The following is an 11,366-nucleotide window of genomic DNA, read 5'->3' as shown; positions in this document are numbered from 1 at the left end:
TTTCTACTACGAGCCTCGAGATTAGACCGAAAGCCTCGGAAAGAGAACGAAGGATCATTCTAGAACAAATTTGACTTTTTAGAACAAACCGAGCTATCATAATTTTCATTCAAATGTGTTTTCCAAGAATGTTGACCAAATTCAACTATAAGCCAAATTTAACGCAAAAGTGCCAAATGGTCCTAAAGTCATATCGATTGCCTCGGTACTCATGTCGACCATGTTACTACCCTAATTGGGCCATTCTGATGCATATGGACTTGTCCAAATTCCATTTTGAGGTTATTTTCATGAATTTATGACTAAAGTGAACTATTTAAGTTATAAAAGCTTCAATATAGGAAACGAGCCTAAAACCCAAACGAATAACTAGGCGACCAAACAGTCAGCACTAGTAAGTCATAAAGGAACACTCTAAACGATGAAATGAATGATTAAGTTCAAAAATTACTAGCAATCTAATCTAAAATAGTAAAGAAACAATAAGAGCATACAATAATAGAGCGAAAGCACAAAATATATATATCCAACAAAAAGGATCCCTTCTAGAACTTGGAAGTAATATGTAAAGGGCTGCTAATAAAAGAGTACAAATCCCAAAAATGGACCACGGAAACAGATTTGTCTCAAAAATCAAAACACAGGAAAAATATATGTACAAAAGGAGATGGGTAAATTTGGAATGCAATGTGTTCACCCCCGCCTCTGATCATGATCGCAGCTTGCACGAATCAATGCCGATAGCTAGTACTCAGACATGCATCACAAAAACAGACACAGGGTGTAGTATGAGTACCTAAAACAACAGGTACCTAGTAGGCAACATTTGCTGACTGAGCAAGATAAGGAAAAGTAAACTGAAATGCGAGTAAAATATCACAACCAAAGACAAGGAAAAAAGTAAATGTGGTGTGTACACGAGCATACTAGAAAACAAAGAGAAAGAATCTAACTAACTCTATCGGGCTCCTATAAACCCGATAGGTATGCTCGTGCACAAACAAAAAGGTAACCACCTACATGGACTCCTATAAGCCCGATAGATTCAAGAATAGTTGAAAAACAATGAACAAAACCAAAGGATATCAATAATATCACTATTTCCCAGACTTGAACTAAACCAATTCCAAATTCTAACACCTCAACCAATGGCTGAGAGTAGATGAAGACCTAACTGAAAATCTTATCAGAAAATCAGGAATTTAACCACCTTAAAGCTTGACCACGAACTGTAAGTCGACATGAATAGGCTAGACCACGGACTTTAACTAGGTAACTGTAGCCAAAGGTCCATCATGGGTAAGCCATACTACAGACTTTAATTGGGTATCTATAGCTAGAAAGCTTGGACACAGGTAAGCTGGATCACGGACTCTAACTGGGTATCTGTAGCTAAAGACCCGAACACAAGTAAGCTAGACTAGAGACTTTGTCCAGGTAATTATAGCCAAGGGATCGAACCAAATTAGAATCTGTGACAAACTGTGTGTCATGAGGAGTACCCTCATATCAAATATCATTAATTCACCGCTCTAGACCGAACCAAATATAACCTGAATAGGGCATTATGGAGGTAAAGTCACAAGATGAGTTACTACCTAACTAAGGCTCAGACTATCAGACTCTAGTCTTCTATATTAGTGAATAGAGAGCTAACCATTCGAGATGACATCGGAGATGTTCTAATGCCTAATAGCACCAAAATCGCGCAAGTCTAATGCCATGCTAGTTTATGCCTAGACTAAGGCTAAACATGCTTCCAAACATACAACCACAACTACAGCAATCATCACAAGATAGAAACAACTAATAACCTCAGGAGTGATGCTTACACAGTCCAACAATTACCCGATATAAGGCCTAGGACATGGATTATAGGAATTTATCATGCTCGATACTCAAACCCCTCCAAACTCATACCAATCAATGTACAATTTCCTAAATATGCTCAGTCTTACGAGGGGAAAATTGTAGTCTTTCTGTAAGCCGACTACGAGTGCTCTGACTCACAAAACTAGATACTTTCCCTTTCGAGCAGCCTCTGAATGCTTCCATGCTATAAATAATAGAATAACACCATCAATACGATATTATGACACTAAATTATTAAATTCGAAAATCGATCAATTTAGGGGTTTAATACGGGAGATATGGGACCCACATCCAGAAATCCAAAATTGATCCCAAGAATAGACTTTAACTACTACCCCCACCTCATGTTCCACAAAAGAACATAATTCACACACCAAATTAGACCCAACCATAACATGCACAAGTGATCAACTACCAAGCTCAAGACTCTAGAAACGCATGAAAAGGGAGAATTTACCTCAAAGGATGCCTCAACTCCTAATTCTAAAAACACCACCGGATTCTCTTCAAAAATCTAAGCAAGTTAGCCCTTTTAATTACCCCAAATGTCTTAAGAATTGAAGGAGAAAACAAAGTTTGAAATTTGATTTAAAATCTGAAAAAAATGAGTCTTAAGAACGTCCCTCAAGTGTCGCTTTAGCGACCACCCGGCGATCTCTTAAGAAACATCCACCTAAAAGGAGGGCAACGCTTTAGTGAAGCCTAGTCACTTAAGCGACCATTAGCTTTAGCGACAGGGCTATCTCTTAAGAGACATCCGCCCAAATGGGTTGGTCACTTTAGCAAGCGGTTGAACGCATAAGCAAAATTATCTTTAGCGAACAGGGGTCGCTTAAGCGATGGCACCAGATACAGCAAGTGCAAAAACAATCTTAGTGTGCTAAACCCTCCGGTGGGGTGCTCGAGATTCGTTCAGAACCCCATGCATGCTAATAAGATATGCTAACCCACCTAATTCGATACTCCGAACTCAATGAAACATTTGAGATTCCTATACGAGGTCATTTTAATGAAAAGTGGGTCTCATACCCAAGTGTCACTTTGAGCCCATTTCCACAACAAGCCTCGAGATTATAATAAAAGCCTCGAGAATTGAACAAAGGATTATTCTAGACCAAACACGACCTTTCAGAACTAACCACGCTATAATAATTTTCATCCAAGTGTATTTTCCAAAAATGTTGACCAAAGTCAACTATAGGCTAAATTTTAAAGGAAAAATCACCAAATGGTCCTAAAGTCATACCAATTCCATCGGTACTCATGGCGACCATACTACCAGTCTAATTTGGCCACTTTGAAGCTCATAGAACCTTCATAATTCAAGTTATAAAAGCTCCAAAACAAGAAAATAGGCCTTAAACCCAAACAAACGATTAGGCGACCGAACAGTCATCACCAGCAAGTCATAAATATCTTGGGGTCGCTAAAGTATCACTCTAAATGACGGAATGAATGATTAAGTTCAAAAATGACCAGTAATCAAATCTAAAACACTAAAGCAACAATAAGAGCTTACAATTAACAGGAGAAAGCAATAAATATATATATATATATATATATATATATATAACAAAAAGGATCCCTCCTAGAACCTAAAATTCATATGTACAGAGTTGCAAATGAAAGAGTACATGTCCCAAAAGTAGACTACGAAAATAGAGTTGTCTCAAAAAGCAAAAGACATGTAAAATATATGTATAGAAGGAAACAGGTAAATCCAGGATGCAACGTGCTCACCCTCGCCTCTGATCACGACTGCAGCTGGCTCGAATCAATGACAGTAGCTAGTACTCTGACATACATCATGAAAACAAATACAGAGTGTAGTTTGAGTACCCAAAACAACAGGTACCCAATAGTCATCATAGGCTGACTGAGCAAGATAAGCAAAAGTAAACTCAAATGCGAGTAATAGATCACAACCAAAGGTAGGGAAAGAAGTAAATATAGTATGTACATGAGCATACTATCAACCTAAGAGAAAGAATCTAACTAAATTCGTCGGGCTCCCATAAACCCGGCGGGTACTCTCGTGCACAAATAAAAGAGTAACCACCTACACAAATTCCTATAAGCTTGACAGATGCAAGAATAGCTGAAAGAAAAGAAATGAAACCAAAGGATTTCAATAATATCACCATTTCCCATACTTGAACCAAACCAATTCTAAAATCTAACACGTCAACCCACAGCTGATAGTAGATGAAAAACTAACCGAAAATCTCATCAAGAAATCAAGAATTTAACCACATGCTAGTTGGACCACGGACTGCAACCTGGTATTGGTAGCTAATGAGTCGACATGAGTAGGATAGACCGCAGACTTTAATAAGGTAGATGTAGCTAAGAAGCCTAGACATAGGTAAGCTGGACCATGGTGTCTAATGGGTAACTATAGCTAAATATCCGAACACATGTAAGCTGGACCACAGATATTGATTGGGTAACTATAGCCAAGGGATCGAATCGAATTAGAATTAGTGACCTACCGTGCATCACTTGGAGTACCCTCAACTTGAGTATCATCAATGCACCACTTAAAACCGAACCAAATATAATCCAAATCACTAAGAAAACATAAAAAATCAAGAATTGACCAATATAGGACTGATAGGAGAATAGGTAATTACTGAGGTAAGGTTACAATCTGAGTTACTTCCTAGCTAAGACTCAAGTCTCCAATATCAGACTACAGGGAGCTAAGAGTTCAAAATAATGACAGAGAAGGTCTAAGGCCCAATAACACCAAAATTGCGTAAGTCTAAGGCAACACTAGTCTACGCATAGACTAAGGACAAACATTCTTCCAAACATACAATTGTAGGGACAACAATCATCGCAAGATAGAAACAACCAACAACTACAAGAGTAAGGCTTACACAGTCCAATAATTACCCAAAATAAGGCCTAGGACATCGACTCAAGGAATTTAGCATGCTCGAAACTCAAACCCTCAAAACACATACCAATTAATGTACAATTGCCTAAACATGGTCAGTCTTACAAGAGGAAAACATTAGCCTACCTATAAACCGACCACACGTACTACAACTCACAAAACCGAAGCTTTTCCCTTCCAAGCGGCCTTAGGATTCTGCCATGCTATCAACAATAGAATCACAACATTAATATGGTCATTATGACACTAAAATTATCGAATTCAGAGATAGAATAATTTTGGGATCTAAAATGGGAAATGTAAGACTCGCATCTGGAAATCTTGAATTGTCCCCATGAATAGGCTCTAACTACTACTCCCAGCTCATGTTCCATAATAGAACACAATTCACACATCATATCACACCCAACCTTAATATGTACAAGTGATTAACTACCAAACTCTAGACACTAGAAACATAGGAAAAAGGAGAATTTACCTCAAAAGATGCCTTAACTCCTAATTCTGAACACACCACCGGATTCTCTTCAAAATTCTATGAAAGTTATCCTTTTGAATCACCCAAATTGCCCAAGAATTGAAGTTGAAAACCAAGTTTGAAATTTGATTTAAAATCTAAAAAATGAGTCTTAATAATGACCCTCAGGTGTCGCTTTAGCGACCACTCGGTGATCTCTTAAGCAACACCCACCTAAAAGGCGAGCATCGTTTTAGCGATTCCTCGTAACTTAAGCAACTAATTGCTTTTGTGATAGGGCTGTCGCTTAAGCGACAACCACCCAAATGGGTTGGTCACATTAGCAAGCTCTTAGCACCATAAATGACATTCACTTTAGCGACGAAGGGTTGCTTAAGCGATGGGACCAGATACGGCTAGTGCAAAAACAAGCTTTGCATGCCAAAACCTCCAACGGGGTGCGCAGGATTCTTTCAGAACCCCGTGCGCGCAAAAAAGATATGCTACCCCACAAAATTCAACATTTCGGACTCAGTGGCACATTATTGATTCCCATATGAAGTCATTTTAATGAAAAGTGGGTCCTATGCTTAAGTGCAATTTGAGCCCATTTCCACAATGAGCCTCGGGATTAGATCAGAAGCCTTGAGAAAAGAATGAAGGATCTATCTAGACCAAACTCGATATTCCAAAACTAACCACGTTATCATAATTTTCATCCGAATGCATTTTCTAAGAATGTTGACCAAAGTCAACTATAGGCTGAATTTCAAAAATAAAAGCGCCAAATAGTTCTAAACTCGTATTGATTGCCTTGTTAATTGTGTCGACCATGCTAAAAGCTCTAAAGCAGGAAAATAAGCGTAATACCTAAAAAACAGCCAAGCGACCGAACAGTCACTGCTAGTAAGTCATAAATTATTTGAGGTCACTACAAGAATACTCTAAATAATGGAATGAATGTTGAAGTTCAAAAATGACTAGCAATCTAATCTAAAATAGTAAAGTAACAATAGGAGCATATAATGAACGGGCAGAAGCACTAAATATATATATACAAAAAAAAGAATCCCTTCCAGAACCTAGAAGTCACATTTACAAGGCTGCTAAGAAAAGAGTACAAGTCCCAAAAGTGGACCACAGAAATAGAGTTGTCTAAAAAAACAAATGGCAGGAAAAATATATGTACCGAAGGTAATGGGTAAATCTGGAATGCAATGTGCTCAACCTCGCCTCTGATCACGACTGTATCTGGCTCAAATCAGCACGGTAGCTAATACTCAGACTTGTATCATAAAAATAGATGCAGAGTGTAGTATGAGTACCCGAAACAACAGGTACACAGTAGGCATCATAGGCCAACTGAGCAAGATAAGAAAACATAAACAGAAATGCGAGTAAAATATCACAACCAATGAAAAGGCAAGAATTAAATGTTGTATGTACACGAGCGTACTAGAAAATAAAGAGAAAGAATCTAACTAACTCTGCCAGGATCCCATAATCCCGATGGGTACGCTCATGCACAAACAAAATACTAACTACTTGCACAGATTACCATAAACCCGATAGATGCAAGAATAGCTGGAAAAAAATGAACGGAACCAAAGGATTTCAATAATATCACCATTTCCCAGACTTGAACTGAACCAATTCTAAACTCTAATACCTCAACCCACAGTTGAGAGTAGATGAAGATCTAACCAAAACTTTCATCAAGAAATCAGGAATTTAACCACGTGCAAGCTGGACCATGGACTGTAACTGGGTAACGGTAGCTAATGAGTCAATATGAGTAGGCTAGACCACAAACTTTAATCAGGTAACTATATTCAAAAATTCGAGCATGGGTATTCTAGACTGCGGACTTAAATTGGGTATTTGTAGCTAGGAATCCTAGACATAGGTAAGTTGGACCACAGACTCTAATTGGGTAGCTGTAGCTAAAGAGCCAAACACAAGTAAGCTGGACCATGGACTTTGATTGGGTAACTTTAGCAAAGGGATTAGACCGAATTAGAATCAGTGACGAACTGTGCATCATGAGGAGTACCCCCAAACCGAGTATCATCATTGCACCATTCCAGCCAGAACCAAATATAACCTGAATCACCAAGAAACTATCATAAGATCAAGAACCGAGTGATACATGACTAATAGGTGAATAGGGCATTATAGAGGTAAGGTCACAAACTAAGTTACTTCTTAGCTAAGGCAAGGACTATCAGACTCAAGTCTGCTATATCATCCTGCAGGTGAGCTAACCGTCCGAAACGATGTTAGAGAAGGTCTAAGGCCCAACAACGCCAAAATTGCGCAAGTCTATGGCAACAATAAACTAAGTCTAGACTAAGGCCAAATATGCTTCCAAACATACAATAGCAGGGACAACAATTATCATAGGATAGAAAAAACCAACAGCCATAGGAGTCATACTTTCACAGTCAAATAATTACCCGAAATAAGCCCTAGGACATAGATTCTAGGAATTTAGCATGCTGGATACCCAATAAATGTACGATTGCCTAAATATGCTCATTCTTATGAGAGGAAAATCGTATCTTACTTGTAAGCCAACCACGCGCACTCCAACTCAAAAAACTGGAGCATTTTACTTCCGAACGACCTCCTACTGCTATTACGCTATCAATAATAGAATCACAATGTTAATATGGTCGTTATGGCACTATATTATCAAATTCAGAGATGGAGTAATTTTGAGGTCTAAAATAGAAAATATGGAATCCATGTTGGAAAATCTGGAATTGACCCCAAGAATAGGCTCTTACTACTACCCCTAACTCATGTTCCATAAGGGAACATAATTCACACACCAAATCAGACCCAACCTTAACATGCACAAGTGATCAACTACCATGCTCAAGACACTTGGAACGCAGGAAAAATGAGAATTTACCTCAAAGGATGCCTCAATTCCTAATTCTGAACACACCAATGAATTCCCCTAAAAAATCTACTCAATTTAGCCTTTTCAATCGACCAAGAATTGAAGGAGAAAACCAAGTTCAAAAATTGATTTAAAATCTCAAAAATGATTTTAAGAACGACCCTTAGATGTCTCTTTAGTGGCCACCCGACGATCACTTAAGAGACAACCACCTAAAAGGCAGGCATAGCTTTAGCGACAGACGCCCAAATGGGTTGTTTGCTTTAGCGAGCTCCTGGCCGCATAAGCGATATTCACTTTAGCAACCAGGGTTCGCTTAAGAGATGGCACCAGATACAGTTGGTTTAAGAACAAGCTTAGCATGCCAAAACCTCTGATAGGGTGCTCAGGATTCATTCGAAACCCCATGCATGCAAATGAGATAACTACCCCACTAAATTTAATGTTCTGGACTAAATACTGCATTCAAGATTCCCATAGGAGGTCATTTTAATGAAAATTAGGTCCCATACTCAAGCTACATTTTGAGTCTATTTCCACCACGAGCCTTGGGCTTAGATCGAAAGCCTCGAAAAGCAAACAAAGGGTCGTCCTAGACCAAACCCAATATTTTGGACCTAACTACCCTATTAGAATTTTCATCCGAGTGCATTTTCTAAGAATTTTGACCAAACTTAACTATAGGCCAAATCTTAAAGGTAAAAGTGCCAAATGAACCTAAATTCATACAGATTGCCTCAGTAGTCGTGTCAACCATGCTACTAGCCTAATTTTTCCATTTCAGAGTTGATGGAACCGTCAGAATTCCATTTTGTGATTAGTTTCCTAAAATTATGACTGAAGTCAATTTTTTAAGTTACAAAAGCTCCAAAATAGGAAAACAGGCCTAAAATCCAAATGAACGACCAGGAGACCAAACTGTCAGCGCCATTAAGTCATAAATGACTTAGGGTTGCTACAAGTATACTCTAAAGGACGGAATGAATGCTTAAGTTCAAAAATGACCAGCTATCTTATCTAAAATTGTAAAGCAATAATAGAAGCATATAATGAATGGGCGAAAATACTAAATATATATATACAACAAAAAGGATCCCTCCTAGAACCTAGAAGTCGCATGTACAGAGCTGCTAATAAAAGAGTACAAGTCCCAAAGGTGGACCACGTAAAGAGAGTTGTCTCAAAATAGATGCAGCGTGTAGTATGAGTACACAAAACAACAGGTACACAGTAGGCATAATAGGTTGACTGAGGAAGATAAGCAAAAGTAAATAGAAATGCGAGTAAAATATCACAACCAAATATAGGCCAAGAAGTAAATGTGGTATGTACACGAGCATACTAGCAAACAAAAAGAAAGAATCTAACTAACTCCGTCAGGCTCCCACAAACCCTATGGGTACGCTCATGCACAAACAAAAGACTTACCACCTACACAGACTCTCTTAAGCCAGATAGATACAACAATAGCTGAGAGAAAATGAACGGAACTGAAGGATTTCAATAATATCACCATTTCCTAGACTTAAACCTAAAAAATTCCAATCTCTACCACTTCAATACAGAGTTAAGAGTAGATGAAGACTTAACCGAAAATTTCAGCAAGAAATTAGGAATTTAACCACGTACAAGCTGGATCAAGGACTGCAACCGGATAACAGTAGCTACTAAGTCGATATGAGTAGGCTAGACCATCGACTTTAACCAGGTAATTGTAGCCAAAGGTCGAGCATGGGTAATCTAGACCATTGACTTAAATCGAGTATCTGCATCTAGGAAGCCTGGACATAGGTAAGTTGGACCACGGACTCTAATTGGGTAACTGTAGCTAAAGAGACAAACACAAGTAAGTTGCACCACAGACTTTGATCGAGTAATTGTAGCCAAGGGATCAGACCGAATTAGAATCAGTGACCAACCGTGCGTTATGAGGAGTACCCCTCAAACTGAGTATCATCATTGTATAGTTCCAGTCAAAACCAAATATAACCTAAATCGCCGAGCAAATGTCCAAAAATCAAGAATTGAGTGATACAGGACTGATACGAGAAGGGAATTTTAGAGGTAATGTCACAAGCTGAGTTACTTCCTAGCTAAGGCTCAGACTATCAGACTCAAATAAGCTATAAGAGTCTACAAGGAGCTAATGTCTGAAATGATGTCAGCGAAGGTCAAAGACCCAACAACACCAAAATTGCTCAAGTCTATGGCAACACTAGTCTAAGGCCAAACATGCTTCCAAACATACAATCATAGGGACAACAATTATCGCAGGATAGAAACAACCAACAACCATAGGAGTCATGCTTACACAATCAAACAATTACCCGAAATAAGGCCTAAGACATGGATTCTAGGAATTTAGCACGCTCGACACCCAAACCCCTTCAAACTCATAAAATTAATGTACAATTGCCTAAAATGCTCATTTTTAAGAGGGGGAAATCGTATCTTACCAGTCAGTGGACCACACGAGCTCAAACTCACAAAACCAGAGCTTTTCCCTTTTGAATGGCCTTCTAATGCTACCATGCTATCAATAATAGGATCACAACATTAATATGGTCGTTATGACACTAAAGTTATCGAATTCATAGATGGACCAATTTCAGAGTCTAAAACAGAAAATGTGGAGCCCATGTCTGAAAATATGGAATTGACCCCAAGAATAAGCTCTAACTACTACCCCTAGCTCATGTTCCATAAGGGAACACAATTCACACACCAAATCAAACCCAACTTTAACATGCACAAGTGATCATCTAACATGCTCAAGACACTAGAAATGCAGGAAAAAGGAGAATTTACCCCAAAGGATGCCTCAACTCCTAATTCTGAACATACCTCGAATTCTTCTAAAAAATCTACGTAAGTTAGCCATTTGAATCGCCCAAGGATTGAAGGAGAAAACCAAGTTTGAAATTTGATTTAAAATCTAAAAATGAGACTTAAGTACGACCCTCAAGTGTTGCTTTGGGACCACTAGGCAATTGATTACACAACACCCACCTAAAAGGCAGGTATAAATTTACCGACGCCTAGTTGCTTAAGTGATAGGCCAGTCGCTTTAGCGACAGAGCTGTCACTTTAGCGAGATCCTGGACGCATAAGCGACATTTGCTTTATCGACTAGTGGTCGCTTAACCAATGGCACCAGATACAGCTGGTGCAAAAATAAACTTAGCATGCCAAAACCACTAATGGGGTGCTCAGGATTCGTTCGGAAC

Source organism: Solanum dulcamara, chromosome 10 (assembly GCF_947179165.1).
Source record: "Solanum dulcamara chromosome 10, daSolDulc1.2, whole genome shotgun sequence".
NCBI lineage: Eukaryota > Viridiplantae > Streptophyta > Magnoliopsida > Solanales > Solanaceae > Solanum > Solanum dulcamara.
The sequence above is the reverse complement of the archived record's forward strand: the minus strand, read 5'-3'. Positions refer to the sequence as shown.